This window comes from Aulonocara stuartgranti (assembly GCF_965226115.1).
Source record: "Aulonocara stuartgranti genome assembly, chromosome: 7".
Lineage (NCBI taxonomy): Eukaryota > Metazoa > Chordata > Actinopteri > Cichliformes > Cichlidae > Aulonocara > Aulonocara stuartgranti.
The window spans coordinates 40,045,889-40,065,567 of record NC_138945.1 but is presented as its reverse complement, the minus strand read 5'-3'; the positions used below and the strand labels follow the sequence as shown (position 1 = coordinate 40,065,567).

Below are 19,679 nucleotides of genomic sequence, written 5' to 3'. Positions count from 1 at the left end.
ATAAGGTGCCCGATGCCCTTTCCCGTAATCCTCTACCAGATGTGGATGCCCCCATTGATCTTCTCCCTCCCTATGCCGTGATTGGGAGCATGGACCTTCGTGCTCTACCTTCTGTAATTGTTTCGGACCGCCCGCATGTTCGTCAGCTGCAGCTTGAGGACCCAGTCACAGGCCCGTTGCTCAATCAACTGGAAACTGACCAACAAACGGGGAAGAATAATCAAGATCTGGAACAGTACGTTGTCCATGACAGTCTCCTCTATTTCCTCGACCCAAAGACAAAGTGTGGTCTCCACCCACTCAAGCAGCTTAAACTGTTTGCTCCTACTGCCCTCCGTGGTTATCTGCTCAAATATTACCACGATCATCCCACAGCTGGACACCTGGGCATTGCAAAAACGCTGGCACGCTTGCGTCTCAGATTCTTCTGGCCACACATGAACTCTGACGTGAAAAAGTATGTGGTCTCATGTTGTTCGTGTCAAACCACTAAGCCGAGTCAAAGAAAAACAGCAGGCCTTATGGTCCCTATCCAGCCACAAAGACCATGGGAGTACGCAGGGGTGGACTATGTTGGCCCACTGCCCCGCACACAAAGGGGGAATGCTTATATCCTTGTTTTTGTGGACTATTTCTCAAAATGGGTCGAGGTGAGTGCTGTGAGAGAAGCCACTGCTCAAGTTGCTGCGAACAAGTTCATTACTGACATTTTTGCCCGACATGGTTCTCCCTCCCACCTTATTTCTGATAGGGGAACGCCTTTCGTCAGTGAACTCTTTGAGCATGTTTTGTTGACTCTTGGGACTGAACACAGACTAACAACTGCATACCATCCTCAAACGAATGCAACTGAGCGTGTAAATCGCACTTTGAAAATGGCCATTCGAGCCTATGTTGGGGATAAACACACCTCTTGGGACAAGTATCTTCCCCAGATCTGTTTTGCACTGCGCACTGCACCTCACGAGAGCACAGGCTTGAGCCCGTCCATGATGCTGTATGGGCGAGAGTTGGACACGCCCTTGGACCTTGTCACTCAACCCTCCTGGGAGGGACTGAGCAACCCGGAAACGCCCCACTCAGATAACCTGAGAGCTTTGCTTCGGGATGCTCATGAACATGCTCGCTTGGTGCTCGGAGAGAGTCATGAAAGGCAAAAGCGCTACTATGATCTGAGACGTCGCACGGTTTCTTATGAAGTTGGGGACCTTGTCAGGGTAAAGTCACACCCAAAATCAGATGCATCGTCCAACTTTTCTGCTAAGTTGGCCCCGCTTTACACGGGTCCCTACCGCATCTCCAAGGGGATGTCGGATGTGAATTACTCTCTCACCACAGTGGACACTGGGGAGAGAGTGGGAGTTTTTCATGTTGCGAACATGCAACCATTCCATACCTGGGACTCAGCTTTGTCTAGCCAGCGTGCGAAGCTAAATGCTACAGCAGCTTTGGATCTCAGTGTCCCGGACAGCAGTTTGCCTCCTGCTCTTTCAGTCCTGCTCTTTCGGGCCGCATTGACTGTGACGCGGTTGACGCAACTCCCGCGGTCTTTAGCAATGCCCCTGCTGAGACTGGCTTTGACTGTGCTGACGCTGCCCCGCTTGTCGTGGACCAGAACTCTTTCCAAGAGACTGCTGACGTTGCTCTGGAGACAGAGGTTAACAGTTCACCTCCTGCTGCCGATGGGTGTGCTGTTAGAGGTTCTTATGACCTCAGACCAAGACGAGTTCCTAGGGTCACCGCTGACTGGTCGGTCAATAGGTGGACCAACCCTTTTCATACTGACAGATTTAACATAAAGTGACCTTGTTTGCTTTCTGATGTGTTTCATGTGGTCTACTGTTGTCACAGGACCGTTGTTTGAGTTTTCTACGATTCATGTTGGCACTGTTTTCATGTTGTGGTGATATGTTCATGCTTACTGTTGTAATTTTTGGGAAAACGGTGGAAACGCAATGTAACAATAAGAGGGAATTTCATTCTGTCATTGTCCTGGCTGTCCTAAGCTTATTTTCTTTCTTTGACATTTATTTGAATGGGCATTCACCATGTGGGACACTGTCATGTATGCCAGTTTGTCAATTTTGGACTGTACATTCCATTCCCCTATTTTGGTTTTGACGTCTTATCCTGCTGACCATGTATGGAGGCTGGTTAAGTTTGAACTGTACCTTTGCTGTGTTCGGCTGGGGACAGCCTTTGTTTAACCGGGGGGGAATATGTAACAGCCGTTATGGTGTGGTGTCCCTTTAAGACACCCAAGTCGAGGGTTGATGGTGTCATCAGTGTGTGCCACTGCTCTCTCGCTCTCTCTCTCTGTGATTATGAGGACACGTGCCTTCACGCTCGTGCTTAACGAGGGACGGACTTATGTTTTCTTTTCGAGACCCTTTTTTTGTTTTGTTTGCAGCGCTTGGGTTGTATGAACGCTGGGCATTTTGTTGTTGAGCCACAGCCGTTCAGCCGGGCTTTTATACGGTTGCTGAAGAATGCGTATTAAAGAACCACCGTGGATTACTGATACCAGTGTGGGTGTGTATCCTTCCGCCTAGCCTGCTAGGTGTTTTGCCGCCTCTTCTCAACCACACAACACAACCCAACGTTACACCCTCTTCCCTTGATCACTGTTTATATGTACATATCTCACATGGTGTACATAAACCCTAGCCCTAACCCCAACCCTAAGCTCAATGGAGCACAACGTTTTTTAGATTAAAGAGAAAATCCTCATGTTCAGGCTTCTGCACTTAATGTGGACCTTTTCACTCATACTGCAACAGAAAAAGGGCAAAACCACCACCCACTTATGTGTGACCACAGAAGTTTCATATGAGCCTCAACTGAGCTTTGGTGTGGATTCCTGCTGAAGGCATAGCTGTGCATTGTAAGCAGGGTGTGTTCACAAGAGGTGGGATGATCCCCTGGGTAGGAGACCACCCTGACAGTCCCAGATGGTGCAGTCCCCATAGACTCCCATGTTAAAATTTCCAATGCTACAAGTTTAATATCATGTTTACCACCTGACATAAAAAAACAAACGAACAAAAAAATGGTTTTGGTCTCCAGCATAGTCTGTGTTTCCCCACCATTATTAACTAGACTCTATGATTCTTTACAGGTGACATCCAAGGCAAAGAGGAAAAGAAATATTCAGATGGTTTTGTAATTTTCAAGATATTGTGCAAATGGAAGAAATCAGTCCTACATATGTGATTAATATGTGCGCTGAAGGACGTATCCTGGTCAAAAATGACACCAACGTTCCTCACAGCAAGCATCTGACACCATGTTTCTGAGATTTTCAGGGTTGAGTCCAATTAACTCAGTTTTATCTGAATTTAGAAGCTGAACTTTAGAGGTCATCCTGTTTTTTATGTCTGTAAGACATTTCTGCCGTTTAAGTAATTGGGGTATTCATCTAGTTTCAGAGTCGACTGCTAGAGGCCAGAAGAAGGTCATTAGTAACCTTCGCTAAAGCCGCCTCAATGCTCGGATTGCTGTATTACAAATCCTGACTGAAACACTTCACATAAACTGTTAACTATCAGTCAGCTGTTTGACAACTGCTCTTTAAAGGATTTCTGACATGAAAAGGCTAGAAATCTAAAAGTTTAATTATCACTATTTCAAAAGCCTGTGGTATGTAATGAAGATAGATGGACGATGGACCCAACAAAAAGCTTTGTTGCATGAATTCCCCCCAAAAAACAAAAGTCTGGCATGCAGAGGTAGGAAGTAGGGAAAAAAGAGAACACACAGCATGAAGTTTTAACTCTAAAGGAATTCATGAAGTCATCACAAGTTAAAGGAATCCTTGGCTCAGTAGAGCTCCGATTCTTTGTCAGCCTGACTATAGACCTGAAAAGAAATGTGTTCGTTTTAAACTAGCAGATTCATCCTGCTGTGACCAGGTAACTGTAGGAGGAATAAATCAATATGTTCATCAGTTATTAATTAATTTTTCAATTCAATTTGATTTTATTTATATAGCGCCAAATCACAACGAGTCACCTCAAGGTGCTTTATATTGTAAGGTAGACGCTACAATAATACATACCAATTAATAATATAAAGTTTACTAACGGGACATAGAAAAAGAGAAATGTGATAAGTCATTCACTCTTTGCAGAGATGGGCAATAACGTGCTACAGGTAACGCGCCACTGTAATCTGATTACTTTTTTCAAGTAACAAGTAAAGTAAGGGATAACTGTTGCAAAAAAGTAATTAGATTAAGCACGCTGCATTACTGCATTACTAAACTGTGATTTTGTTTTTGAGAGTGTCTCATGACAATGACGTAAGCGCGTGCGACTTTCGTGGTAACAGCTGTGTGCAGATCAAAAATGGATAATATATCGAGTGTGGGCGAGAGTATGACTGTGCAGCGTTTAAAGCGTGGAAGTGAAAGTGACAGCGTCCGCTGTGGGAAGAAAACTTCTTTTTACAGAGAAAAAAAACACCGCCTGAGCAAGTACCTCGCACAAGAATGTGAAATTCGCAGAGAAACCCCTGGATCCCCCCACTGACTGGCACCGGGCAAACCCCCACTCCTGCTAAACAGGTGAAAATAGATTTAAGAGCGACAGGACTTAGTCCCCTTGAGACTTTGATTTTATTTATTTTCTGCTGTGTTTTATATGCATCTATTTTTTAAAGTGAGTGTAAACACAAAACAATATTTAAATTGCATATGCTGGAATATGCAGAAAATAGGTTTAAATGTTAAACAAATTTCTTCAAGGCAAAGACTGTTGCATATAATTTAGTTTTTGCTTGATGCAATGTGCATTAAGTTAAAAGATTACAACTAATAAAGCAAGTTTTAAAAAGAGACTTTTTTCATTTGATTCAATTTTAGATGATGGGTGAATGTGGTGTGTTGTATAAAGCACTTTGAGTACTCCAGGAGAGTAGAAAAGCACTATATAAGAATCAGTCCATTTACCAATCAGTCCAAAGGGGAGAAAATGCACAGCCCCCCAGTCTAAAATTCAGATGAGGTTCAAATGACACTTAAGGTGCCACTCAAGTTTTAGTGGGTGGTGCTTTGGTGTTCTTCTGTTGCTGCATGAACAGAAAGGTCCACAGATCCAGCACAGAGACAGACAAAGAGAGAACAGACAGAATACAAATTGAGGACAAAGACTCATCTGCTCCCTGTAAACCTTAGAAGTGCTCTGATCTCTTTTCCTTGAATCTCTGCTTCCACAGGTGAGTAGTTGGAGAGTTTGTCTGTTTTTTAGTTGTCCGGCAGCCTCAGACACCGTAACTCCAGGTCGTCACTCCTGTGGAATGAAGTAAAAAGTTACAGTTAGTTAAACAATGCTGGTTTAAATTGTACCAGTCAGAGAACTGATCAATACTTATGAGATCTTTTGGAATTATAGTACTTTTTGTTTTATTGTTAACAATGAAATGATCATGTTTGCAAATCAGTTGCAATTTGGTAAAATATGTTTATTCATAACACAGGCTCATATAACTTTTAAAAAGTTATGAATTTTGCATGGTGTATTGCATCTACATGTCCAATGTCTCGTTTCCTCACTGGATTTTGTGCAAAGTGGATCTCTATAAACACTTAATAAACACTTAGTAAACAAAATTAACTATAATTTTATTATTAATACTCACAAATATTGAATTGCTAAAAAAAAAAAAGGTCATATTTTGTATTTAATGTTACTGATCCAAAGTGTGCACGCCAATAGGACACAGTTAAAATCCAACAGCCTAATATCAAAAAATACAAATATCAAAACCAGCAGTGGGGTCCACCAAGCTCCAGCGTGGCCCACAGGTGAGCTCTGCTGAATGTGAAGGCCACAACATGTCACCTGTCACACTCATCAAACTGTTAAATGAGTCAGTTGACCTGTGGAAGAAGAGCTCTCTCTCATTCAGGACGACTTTGCACTGAGCTGCTGTGACTCATTGCTTTAGGCAATAAGTCCATGAAATGTGAGCTGATGTTTCATCTGCTGATGCAGTAGTGAAGCAGTGCTGGGTGTGTGCGCTGGTACTCTCTGGTCCTGTTCCACCCTCCTGCTTCCTGATGGAGCAGCTGTGTGGAGTGACACAGCTGACTCCACTTAACAGTGAACACTCAGATCAAGAACACAATGATCAATAATTCAGGCCAAGAATTAAACTTCATTCTCTTAAAGCATCAGGCTGCTCATTTTTTCAGCTTTGTGTGGTTGAGAGATGTCATGATATCAGAATTTACTACAGCTGTTGTGGCAAAAAAATCACTTCAATGATATTTCTTCATTGAAAATCCATATTTAGGGTCCCCATTTCAGTCAAATTAATGAACTTTGAGTTTGTTTTGTCACTTTTTAGGTAAATTACTTATGATCAAAAGATAGGTTTGGGCAGAGAGAGAGTCTGTAACTATAATTGTGTCAGAGGATGCAAAAAGAACACATATCAGTATGATTCAATTCAATTCAATTTTATTTATATAGCGCCAAATCACAACAACAGTTGCCTCAAGGCGCTTTATATTGTACAGTAGATCGCACAATAATAGATACAGAGAAAGACCCAACAATCATATGACCCCCTATGAGCAAGAACTTTGGCGACAGTGGGAAGGAAAAACTCCCTTTTAACAGAAAGAAACCTCCGGCAGAACCAGGCTCAGGGAGGGGCGACCATCTGCTGCGACCGGTTGGGGTGAGAGAAGGAAGACAGGATAAATGCTGTGGAAGAGAGACAGAGGTTAAGAACAGATATGATTCAATGCAGAGAGGTCTATTAACACATAGTGAGCGAGAAAGGTGACTGGAAAGGAAAAACTCAATGCATCATGGGAATCCCCGGCAGCCTACGTCTATTGCAGCATAACTAAGGGAGGATTCAGGGTCACCTGATCCAGCCCAAACTATACAGGGAGTGCAGAATTTTTAGGCAAATGAGTATTTTGTCCACATCATCCTCTTCATGCATGTTGTCTTACTCCAAGCTGTATAGGCTCGAAAGCCTACTACCAATTAAGCATATTAGATGATGTGCATCTCTGTAATGAGAAGGGGTGTGGTCTAATGACATCAACACCCTGTATCAGGTGCGCATAATTATTAGGCAACGTCCTTTCCTTTGGCAAAATGGGTCAAAAGAAGGACTTGACAGGCTCAGAAATAGTGAGATATCTTGCAGAGGGATGCAGCAGTCTCAAAATTGCAAAGCTTCTGAAGCGTGATCATCGAACAATCAAGCGTTTCATTCAAAATAGTCAACAGGGTCGCAAGAAGCGTGTGGAAAAACCAAGGCACAAAATAACTGCCCATGAACTGAGAAAAGTCAAGCGTGCAGCTGCCAAGATGCCACTTGCCACCAGTTTGGCCATATTTCAGAGCTGCAACATCACTGGAGTGCCCAAAAGCACAAGGTGTGCAATACTCAGAGACATGGCCAAGGTAAGAAAGGCTGAAAGACGACCACCACTGAACAAGACACACAAGCTGAAACGTCAAGACTGGGCCAAGAAATATCTCAAGACTGGTTTTTCTAAGGTTTTATGGACTGATGAAATGAGAGTGAGTCTTGATGGGCCAGATGGATGGGCCCGTGGCTGGATTGGTAAAGGGCAGAGAGCTCCAGTCCGACTCAGACGCCAGCAAGGTGGAGGTGGAGTACTGGTTTGGGCTGGTATCATCAAAGATGAGCTTGTGGGGCCTTTTCGGGTTGAGGATGGAGTCAAGCTCAACTCCCAGTCCTACTGCCAGTTTCTGGAAGACACCTTCTTCAAGCAGTGGTACAGGAAGAAGTCTGCATCCTTCAAGAAAAACATGATTTGATTCAGGACAATGCTCCATCACACGCGTCCAAGTACTCCACAGCGTGGCTGGCAAGAAAGGGTATAAAAGAAGAAAAACTAATGACATGGCCACCTTGTTCACCTGATCTGAACCCCATTGAGAACCTGTGGTCCATCATCAAATGTGAGATTTACAAGGAGGGAAAACAGTACACCTCTCTGAACAGTGTCTGGGAGGCTGTGGTTGCTGCTGCACGCAATGTTGATGGTGAACAGATCAAAACACTGACAGAATCCATGGATGGCAGGCTTTTGAGTGTCCTTGCAAAGAAAGGTGGCTATATTGGTCGCTGATTTGTTTTTGTTTTGTTTTTGAATGTCAGAAATGTATATTTGTGAATGTGGAGATGTTATATTGGTTTCACTGGTAAAAATAAATAATTGAAATGGGTATATATTTGTTTTTTGTTAAGTTGCCTAATAATTGTGCACAGTAATAGTCACCTGCACACACAGATATCCCCCTAAAATAGCTAAAACTAAAAACAAACTAAAAACTACTTCCAAAAACATTCAGCTTTGATATTAATGAGTTTTTTGGGTTCATTGAGAACATGGTTGTTGTTCAATAATAAAATTATTCCTCAAAAATACAACTTGCCTAATAATTCTGCACTCCCTGTATGCTCTAGCAAAAAGGAAAGTTTTAAGCCTAATCTTAAAAGTAGAGATAGTGTCTGTCTCCTGAATCCAAACCAGAAGTTGGTTCCACAGAAGAGGGGCCTGAAAACTGAAGGCTCTCCCTCCCATTCTACTTTTAAATACTCTAGGAACAACAAGTAGGCCTGCAGAGCGAGAGTGAAGTGCTCTAATAGGGTGATATGGTACTACAAGGTCATTAACATAAGATGAGGCCTGATTATTTAAGACCTTGTATGTGAGGAGCAGGATTTTGAATTCAATTCTGGATTTAACAGGAAGCCAATGAAGGGAAGCCAAAACAGGAGAAATATGCTCTCTCTTTCTAGTCCCTGTCAGGACTCTTGCTGCAGCATTTTGCTTTAACTGAAGGCTTTTCAGTGAGTTTTTTGGACATCCTGATAATAAATATTATAGTAGTCCAGTCTGGAAGTAATAAATGCATGAACTAGTTTTTCAGCGTCACTAAGAGACAGGATATTTCTAACTTTAGAGATGTTGTGCACATGGAAAAAAGCAGTCCTACATATTTGTTTAGTATGTGCATTGAAGGACATGTCCTGGTCAAAAATGACTCCAAGGTTCCTCACAGCATTACTGGAGGCCAAGGTAATGCCATCCAGAGTAAGAATCTGGTTAGATACCATATTTCTAAGATTTTCAGGGCCGAGTACAATAACCTCAGTTTGATGTGTTATTAGCTTTAATAACACATCATTTTTAAGTGTCTGTGTTTATTAGTGGTATATCTAGTGTACAAAGGTGAACAGCAGCCAGCAGTTCACCTCATGAACTTTTCATGAGGTGAACTTTCATTCAGTCCTGACACACAGGAAAAACTGATCATGTGACACTAAACCAATTTTTTAAAAATCAGATCAGATCCCAGTGAAGCTCCGCCTCTCAGTGTGGTTAAACACTGAGTATCATCAGAGAGACGCCTGCCTGGACATGGATCCACTGCTGCTGCTGGTGGTGCTGCTGTGGAGCTCAGGTAGGACTGGCCTACACATCTGCATCACCCAAACGCACAGTTCATATAAAAGGAATTTGTATTCACTTCAGAGCCCCTTATTCAGCAGCATCACATGGGTTCATGTTCGGTAATATGTCAGATAAAGTGTGTTTATCAGAATGAAAAAATTGTAGCACACACTGCTGTCTCATGCTAAGCAGTCAACCTCATTCAGGAAAGGGAAGAGGCTTCCTGCTCGCACTGTATACAGCTGGAATGCAGTTTGCTCTGTCCACAGCTGAGTGTGACTGATATTTCTTGTCTAACTTTCTCCTCAGGAGTCCAGGCTGAAGAAAAACATGACTCAACAGGTAATCATCCTAAAAAGAAGTAAACAGCCACAGAAGCAAAATAAGCAGGGCAGTTTGACTTCATCCTTTTGAAAATTAAATTCACGTCTGTACTGATGATTTTCTGCCATCTATTCAGAGTTTGCCAGGCTGGTGAGAGGAGCCAGTCGCTGTGCAGGAACACTTGAGATAAAACATCTGGGAGAGTGGAGACCCATAGACATGTCTGACTGGACATTAAAGACATCAGCTATATTCTGCGAACATCTGGACTGTGGCTCTGCTGTTTCTGTAGAAGAGAGAAAAGAGTCTGCAGGCAGATCTGTGTGGATGATCAATTCTGACTGTGCTCAGTCTGGAGCTGCTCTGGGAGAGTGTGTAATATCAGGATCCTCCTCCTCTATAGTGGATTTCACTTGCTCAGGTGAGTCAATGATTGGTAGTAATGTACCTGATTTACACACACACACTAGATAGACTAGCAGCAGACTGCCCAGAAGCCATGAAGAACAGAGCTTCAGAGTTCCTCTGAGCTAACTACCAGCCAGCCCAGGAGAACTCCTCTTTTAGCTTAATGAAACTTGTTGGTTAGCTTCATAAAAAGACACCAAAGAACACCTGGACACAAATCTGAGACACAAATTCTGTCCAACCAGAGTTCATCAGTATCTCCACACACAGACAACCTCCTTCACTCTGGGCACTTCCTTAATGTAGTGATCCAGTTAGATTTTTTTTAGATTTAGATTAAGATTTTTGGGAGTTTGTTCTAAAATTATTTATTTTGAATTATTAATCTTTTCATAGAAATGCAAAAGATGGAAATTGTTGAAATTATTGCTGAGAAGGAAGGAACATAATAGAGACATCTGCAGGTCGTAATGATGTGGCGTCATTTTGAACATCTTCAAAAATCAGTGAGAGCTGCTCCAGTGTTAAATGTAAATGTCATCACATTCCCACCATCATAGCTACTGTATACTGCCCCCCCAAACCTAACCCTGTCTTCCTCAGTGACTTTGCTAATCTACTAACCCATCTTTCATCTCTCTCCCCAAATGTGATCTTGGTGGGAGATTTCAATATTCACATGGACAATAATGACCTTCTGCTCACCAGAGACCTTTCTTCCTGTTTGGAAGGCTCTGAATTTAAACAATTTATTGACTTTCCCACTCACTCTAAAGGCCACACCCTGGACTTGGTCTGCTGTTCTGGTCTTACTCCCTCGAATCTTTCTGCTACTGAAATCCCCATAAATGACCACTTCCTCCTTTCATTTAACCTCACTCTCTGCTGCTCTTCTACCAAGCCAACCCGTCTCATCTCGTTCCGCAACATCAAGAACATTGATATGGACATTCTCACTACCAGTTTGGACAATGTTCAGATTCCGGACTTCTATTCTACTCCTGATGATTTGTTGTTATCTTATAATAATTGTCTACGCACTGTCCTTGATTCAAATCTGCATATTGACTGTGAATCCACTGTTTGTTAATTTTATCATGTGCTTTTGTTTTATTGTTCTTATCTTGCCATTGTTTTACTATGTGTCTTCTTATTGTAAAGTGTCCTTGGGTGACTTGAAAGGCGCTCGTAAATAAAATTTATTATTATTATTATTATGCTAAAAAGTGTCCAGTGTGTGATGTTATAAAGATGTGTTCTGTTGTTAATGATGAAGTCATGTTGAGTTGTGCTGAGTTTGAATCAGTGAATAGTTGTTTGCTGCCATCTTTTTCTTGTGTGTCTGCTGTCTCTGATCTCTCTGTTTGATCTTCTCTGATGTCTCCAGACTCTGTCAGGCTGCTGAATGGTTCCAGTCTGTGTTCAGGCAGACTGGAGGTGAAGTCTAACCAGAGCTGGTCCTCAGTGTGTGAAGCTGACTTTGACCAGCAGGATGCAGAGGTGGTCTGTAGGGAGCTCGGCTTCGGTCCTCCAGGGGGCGCTCTATGGAGAAGTGGAGGCTCCAGCGTGGAGCAAAGAGTTCCAGTGTGGAGGCCATGAGTCTGCTCTCCTGGACTGTAGAAGCTCAGGCTCAGCTAGAAACAGCTGCTCACCTGGCAAAGCTGTTGGACTCACCTGCTCAGGTAGAAGAGGAGCTGCAGCTTTGATGTGGTTCAAACTCACTTTATTCTTTTACTGATGACTCTCTGCTTTCTTTTAGAGCCTTTCAGGCTGGTGGGAGGAGCCAATCACTGTAAAGGTACAGTGGAGGTGAAACAAGGAGGGTGGAGATCAGTAGGTTCCTCAGACTGGTCCCTGAAGGAGGCAGCTGCTGTTTGCCAACACTTGGACTGTGGATCTGCTGTTTCTGTAGGCCAGAGGAAGGTGGTCTCACTCAGATCTATGTGGAGAATCACTCCTGACTGTGTTCATTCTGGATCTGCTGTGAGAGAGTGTGCAAGACTGAATCTCTTTTTCTATATTCAGCATCTCACCTGCCAAAGTAAGCCCAGTTAAAAAAATAAGTTCAGAGCACAAAAGTGCTTACTGAATAATAAGTTGAACTATTTAGTAAAGAGAAATAAGTGATACACACCTGAAATAGTATTTGCTTACTAAGTGAGGAGCTCGTACAAAGAGTTATTTACAGTCTCTAGTCGGGGCAGGATTTGGGTGACAGATTTACAACTCTGATTTTAACTTAGGTGCTGTAGCAAATTTTAAAGAAGTCATCCCTTAACTGTCATTTTTTACGATGTCATGTGACAATAAAATGCAGAGTAGTTACCTAAACTCTACTCCAGCAGACGTTGGTTGTATAGTTAATACTGTTACATCCTTACTGTGTATGACGCCTAATTACATTTCACTCATTTTAAGACCTTCGTTTGGCCTGAAAAATAGTTTTTGTTGTAGGTTTGGTTTTTTTAGACTCTTGCCAGGCTCAGAGTCAGAGCTTTGTTGAGCCAAACTTAACTTTCAGTAAGTTAACTTTTTGTTTTGCATTTTTTGAGGATGAATTCTTTGCATAAACAAAACCGGTGTGTATATTTGTTACAATCATGCTCGCAATCATAAGACAACTTTTACTTTGAAGATGAACATTCTCCATCTCATGTTTGTGCTGATTTTTTTATTACTTTTACTACAATACAGACAGTAGCTCCAAAAAATTGGTGTATTTCATACAAACTATGCATGACTACTAAAATCTGTGGGTAACCAGTGCAATCACCACCTCCAGCAACCACATTCCAGTCACTTAGGAAATACACATTTTTCCCAATGGTGCAGAGTTTGTGAGGTGGTGGTCAACTGGTCTCTAGTCCTGTTTGACTGAGTTTATGTCTATCGTGTACTGTCTTGAGTTTTACGTCCTTTGTGTGATTGTCTTGATTAATTTGAGACGTGTTTCCTTACTCTGCTGTTTCTGTGATTCATAATTTTCCCTCACCTTGTATGACTAGTCCTGTCACTGTTTTGGTACTTTGTCAGAGTGCTAATTGTGCTTACATATGAAGGCAGGTAGCGAAGTCCAGCAAAGGTATGTGAAAGAGAATATTCTAAATAATCCAGTAAGGTTGTAAAAATGGAAAAACAAAGAATAAACACAAGACATTACAGGAAGGCTTAACAGCAAAAAGTAAAAGACAATCTGGCAAGGTTTTTTTCCCCTTATAGTATGCTGTTTTTGTTCACCTTTTCAAAGAACACAAAGTCCTCCTTTTTAAAAAAGTATTTAATATTATTTCTCCAGACTCTGTCAGGCTGCTGAATGGTTCCAGTCTGTGTTCAGGCAGACTGGAGGTGAAGTCTAACCAGAGCTGGTCCTCAGTGTGTGAAGCTGACTTTGACCAGCAGGATGCAGAGGTGGTCTGTAGGGAGCTCGGCTGTGGGCCTCCTTCAGTCCTCCAGGGGGCGCTCTATGGAGAAGTGGAGGCTGCAGTGTGGAGCAAAGAGTTCCAGTGTGGAGGCCATGAGTCTGCTCTCCTGGACTGTAGAAGCTCAGGCTCAGCTAGAAACAGCTGCTCACCTGGCAAAGCTGTTGGACTCACCTGCTCAGGTAGAAGAGGAGCTGCAGCTTTGATGTGGTTCAAACTCACTTTATTCTTTTACTGATGACTCTCTGCTTTCTGTTAGAGCCTGATCGTATCAGGTTGGTGGGAGGAGACAGTCACTGTGCAGGTATACTGGAATTGAAATATTTGGGGGACTGGAAACCAGTTTTTATCCGTCATTGGAACCTGAAGGCAGCAGCTGTTGTTTGTGAACATCTGGGCTGTGGTTCTGCTGTTTCTGCCCAATCTGAAGACTCTACAGAAAAAAATGTGTGGTTAATCAGACCTGACTGTGTCAAACCTGGATCCGCTTTGTGGGAATGTGCAAAATCAGGTTATTCATCCAATGTCCTGAAAGTAACCTGCTCAGGTAAGAACAACAGTGACACATTCTCTGAGCTGATCATTGTTGTATTGAACATTCAATTAGAAGTAAGAGTAATTATACAAACATAACTTTAATTTTTAAGCCAATAGGAAACTTGAGTAAAAATATCAAGGCATGAGTTTAATTTATCTCCTTTGAATGTAACTAACAATTTATCAACCACATAGGATTCCCAATGTTAAAGAGCTGATATTAACAACTGGTTCTACTAATACTAATACTGATGATAGTAATAATAGTGACAATACCCCTCTATGGATTGCCACATTACCATTGTTGAATGGTAGGGGTGTCCCAGTGATATATTCCTGGGCTTTTGATAGAGTCTCCAAAGACAGATTGGTCCTGATTGAGGTGTCAGATAAAGAGTGATTCACAAAAGCCCTGTGGAGAACTGGATCAGGTCAAGGGACAGGTCTACTTTTATATTAAATTCACTTGTTGGCCTGTGTAAAGCACTCTCTGGTCTGTTTTTTCACATGTTCATGTCTCTGAAAGCAGACTGATAAAATGACTCATGGTGAATTTGATAATATGTGAGCTGATAGCAAATTCCTCAAAAACCGGTCTGAGATTTTGTTCTGTCCTCTGCTGAGCTCCAATCAATGTTTTGCCTTAAATATGTGGGTTTTTTCTTCTTTGGTTTCCTACTCAGGACTCCAGGCTGAAGAAAAACACAATGCTACAGGTAAAAGGATGAAATCAGAGAGAATAAAGAATGAAAGTTCAATTAATCTGTTCAGAAGTAAATTCACTTCTTTACTGATGACGCTCTGCTTTCTGTTCAGAGCCGGATGATGTCAGGTTGGTGGGAGGAGCTAATCTCTGTGCAGGTACAGTGGAGGTGAAACACCTCGGAGAGTGGAGACCAGTGGAAGAATCTGACTGGACACTGAAGGCAGCAGCTGTTGTGTGTGAACATCTGGATTGTGGCTCTGCTGTTTCAGTAGAACAGAGACAGAAGTCACTGACATTGGTGTGGCAGCTCAAACCTGATTGTGTTCAGTCTGGATCTGCTCTTAGGGATTGTGTCTCTTCAAGTTTGTCTTTTTTTGTCCTAGATCTCACCTGTTCAGGTAAGCCAATCAGGCAAAAATATTTATGACATCATGTATGGCACAGTAACAGCTTGCACACAGCAGCTAAAGTGAGTTGTACCCTTGTCTCCAGACTATGCTTCCATTTACAGAAGGTATGTCAGTGAGATTTGCGATATCCTCAAAGTATTCCTAAGTGCCAACTCCTCACTCTTTAGATTGTATACAGAAAAGTGGCATGCTCTCCTTAGATGGACCCAACTCTCCAGGATCTTTTTCAGCCTGACCAAAATTTTTGTTCCTTTAACCACACCTAGGTTTTTGATTCTTTAGTCACTAAATCTACCCTTAGCTTGCCCCAGTGATTCTCCCAGCTCCCCTTGGGCACCAAAGCTAACCAATCAATAGGACTCCTTCTTCCGTTCACTTTACATCTGATTATCACAGTCTTTTCAGGAGTGACTGCTGCATCTGTCACTGAAGACCTTACAACCATAGATAATCTGCCTCAGCAATGGAAGTGAATTGGCCTACTTTTCCATCCTGTCTCTCTAAAATCATTAGAACATTTTTTTAAATAGAAGATTTTTATATAGGTTGTATGTGTAGAGCAATAATTGTTGAGTATCAGAAGAGCACAACAAAGAACTGCAGCTGTTTTGCCATCATTTGTAAAACATCAGAAATCAGTGAGAGCCTGTCCACTGTATAAAATGTAAATGTGATACTAACATGTCTCCTGTTAGAAAGATGAGTTCTGTTGTTAATGATGAAGTCATGTTACAGTTGTGCTGAGTTTGAATCAGTGAATAGTTGTTTGCTGCCATCTTTTTCTTGTGTGTCTGCTGTCTCTGATCTCTCTGTTTGATCTTCTCTGATGTCTCCAGACTCTGTCAGGCTGCTGAATGGTTCCAGTCTGTGTTCAGGCAGACTGGAGGTGAAGTCTAACCAGAGCTGGTCCTCAGTGTGTGAAGCTGACTTTGACCAGCAGGATGCAGAGGTGGTCTGTAGGGAGCTCGGCTGTGGGCCTCCTTCGGTCCTCCAGGGGGCGCTCTATGGAGAAGTGGAGGCTCCAGTGTGGAGCAAAGAGTACCAGTGTGGAGGCCATGAGTCTGCTCTCCTGGACTGTAGAAGCTCAGGCTCAGCTAGAAACAGCTGCTCACCTGGCAAAGCTGTTGGACTCACCTGCTCAGGTAGAAGAGGAGCTGCAGCTTTTTGTGGTTCAAACTCACTTTATTCTTTTACTGATGACTCTCTGCTTTCTGTTAGAGTCTGTCAGGTTGATGGGAGGAGTCAGTCCCTGTGCAGGTATACTGGAAGTGAAACTGGGAGATTGGAAACCAGTCTTTGTCCCCAACTGGAGCCTGAAGGAGGCAGCTGTTATCTGTGAACATCTGGGCTGTGGTTCTGCTGTTTCTTTGAGAATGATAACAAAGTCCTTAGCCAGACTTCCAACAAGGATCAAACCTGAGTGTGTCCAGTCTTTCTGTGCTGTAAGGGAGTGTGTAACATCAGTTTATTCTCTCAACATCCTCGATTTCACCTGCTCAGGTAGGTCATCTATAACATCCAGTGTTCCCTCTGTCACACTGACAGTTAGTGGTTATTTTTGGTAAAACCCTTGATAGACTTTACCTGGCAGGACACACCTGGGAAAGCTGTGTACTCACTGTTTTTAACCCATTATTTGAATACAGGATGGATGTGACCTCACCTCAGAGCAGACACTCCACAAAGGTTAAAGATGAGTTTATTGCATCAAAACAACCCAGAATGCTTCATGGTAAACTTGAGTAATTTTTACAGGGATTATGTTCAGTCCCTTACACAGGATTACTTTGCAAGGATTTACAGATAAGTCGTTAATCCATATATTCTTTCATCTAATTTCGATTTGGGGTAAAAACCTGAAGATAAATTCAGTCGTGCTCCTAAGGCTGAAGAGAAAACTTTCCATACCTGTGATGTAAATTGATGGCCACATTCAAAGACTATATTCATTAGGATGCCATGAATGATACCAAGAAAAACATGTCACCCCCCCTACCTGGGTGATATGTAAATCTTGTCACATGCCACAGTGTATCAGAGAAGTAAATGGACATGTTCTGTTTATTTTCTCTATGTTCATGTTTCCTGATTTATTGTGTTAGTCATCTGTCTCCATGCATTGCGTTTAGTTCTACTTCTTGTGTGTTATTAGTCAGATTTGGTTGTAGCTGTGTTCTGACCTGTCTCTTATCATCATCATCACTCCTGTGTATTTAAGTCCTTAGTTTTCTCCTTTTCTGTCTTGTCATCATCGATTTGTGTGTTTCTGGTTCAGTTCAGTCATTCAGTCAGTCTCTATCCTGTTCTGTTCATCCTGTCTCCACAATAAAGACCATCCTTCACCAGCTTGCGAGTGAAGGTCCTCTCTTCCTTCTCTCCACACACCACAATTTGACACTTTGTGGTGATGCCACTTCCCGTCTTCAAGGAAAGCTGGGATCTGGAGTTCTCACCTACTCTTCTTTTCTGCAGGCAGTTGTCTGTCTTGATAGGCAGAGAAACCAATGTTTCAAATGTTTCTGTGTCATCACTTGATGCTACCTCATTCTTCACTTGATCATCTAAACTGTGCAAAACAAACCTCATGATGTGTTTTCAGCACAATCATCAGTGCTCCACTGGCCTTGTCTCAAACTTAGCAACCTATCAGAAGTGTCATCGGGGATAAGGGAATGATCAAACACTAGGGGACGATTCTTCCTCAAAGTTAGAATAATTACACTCCTTATTCAGTAATTGGGTTTGGTGACCGGATGACAATGTAGTAGAAACCTTTGACTCTTCCCTAACTCACCAGAGTGGGCTTCCAGATGTGGAAGGTTGAACTAGGTATACGGGTGGTGAATCAGATGCCAAAGCTGGAGGGCAGGGAGACGCTGTCTGAAGTGGACAGATTGTTCTGATGAGTTTGAGATTTTCAAAAGACTCATAATTTTCTTACTTTCCATATGAATTTCATAAGGATGTCAATCAATTAAAGTAAGAATAAAGTGTTTGGGTGTTAAATATATAACTGTAACTCTAACTTAAACACAAGTTGGGTTCTGTTCTAATAGTTGTTTTGCTGAGTATTTTTGAGTCTTCGTTTGACAATGAAGCCCTCAGTATGTGATGAAGTCAGTCTGATCTATGCACTATCACGTCTCCTCAGGCCAGCAGGAGGCAGAGCTCGAGCAGACGGGAAAACACTGAGCTGGTTTACTCCATTCTCAGTGTTTGTGTACATGAAGGAGAGATGGCTGAAGTGAAAGGAACTAAAGGAGCAGAAGAGGACCTCATCTTACATCCACATGAATTTCCCATCATAGACAGCTTAAGATCAGCTCAGTCAAACTCAGTTTTCTACCAAAGACACAAATCTGTAAACATACCTGACTAACACATTCATTACAAATGAGACCATTAGTATGTGAATCAAAGAATTGTCACTGAAAAATATCCAAAAGTTTCATGTATAAGTTGATTTTGTAAGTTGAGCTAAAAATAATGCACAGCTGAAGTAACCGTGGAACGTGGATCATTTATACAGCCATGACTGTCATCATGTTTATAAGTGCTTTGGCTGATTTTAGTAGCTTACAAACACAAAGGAAGCATTAACTTCTATAACAGCTTTACGTTTAACTTTTACAGTTTTAAGTGTGATTTTCATGAATGAAGCTCAGCCAAGCCATCACAGGCCAAGACTGCTTATTTTTCCATAGTTTTTTGAGTACAACATGAACCAGACTTCACAAATAATTAGAAATAAACATACAAGGCAAAATATCCATCCTTCATTTTTTTCCACATATCCACTCTTGAGTTGTTCATGAGGCCAATGTCACTCAGTGTGTACAGAACCAACGAGATAGGTCCAAAGACCGAACCTCGGGGGAACCGCAGGAGAGGATCCAAAATTAGCAGCAAAAAAGGAAAAACTGCTGTGAATGAGAAGAGAACCACTCCTAAGATGATCCAAAGAGGCCAACATGATTTTTCAGTCAGGATACCGTCATCAACTGTGTCAAAGGCAGCAAGACACGGCAGTACAGAATACTCACCTGGATCTGCATCAAGGTTCTTACAGGTTCTAAAGAACATCACTTATAACCATCATTTCACTAAGCTTATACTTCAGAGGTGTTCAGTTATAATTTAAGGAGAAAATTTCCTCTGACAAAGGTCCAGAATATTATAATTCAGTCAATATATTTTAAAATAGCCTGACTGCTGTGTGTTGATAAAAAGCATAGAAGAAGATGCCAGTGGGTGAATTATGTCCTTTCAGAAAGACAGCTACTGTGATGAAATCTACTCTCCACAGACAAAACTAGACTAAAGCTCTCGCTTTATAAACCCTTTGTGTTAACCGTGGAAGTGACACAGTAAAATTATTATATGTAGAAAGGATACTGACTGATTTTATTTTGAGGTTTATCTTG

At 42.0% G+C, this 19,679-nt stretch overlaps 1 protein-coding gene and 1 pseudogene across 2 annotated transcripts in view; one reads left to right on the top strand and one right to left on the bottom strand.

Annotated features, from left to right (window-relative positions):
* The window catches only part of LOC309712231 (CD5 antigen-like), a 229,228-nt gene that overhangs the window by 29,758 nt on the left and 179,791 nt on the right, over window positions 1-19,679 (bottom strand). The gene's annotated exons all lie outside the window — the stretch shown is intronic.
* LOC309712224 (scavenger receptor cysteine-rich type 1 protein M130-like) lies at window positions 5,093-19,023 on the top strand (annotated as a pseudogene). Its single transcript, XR_014280663.1, has 13 exons — window positions 5,093-5,214; window positions 9,345-9,461; window positions 9,761-9,793; window positions 9,912-10,196; window positions 11,571-11,865; window positions 11,943-12,224; window positions 13,479-13,784; window positions 13,862-14,149; window positions 14,823-14,855; window positions 14,956-15,243; window positions 16,092-16,397; window positions 16,474-16,755; window positions 18,407-19,023. The product of XR_014280663.1 is annotated as a scavenger receptor cysteine-rich type 1 protein M130-like (transcript).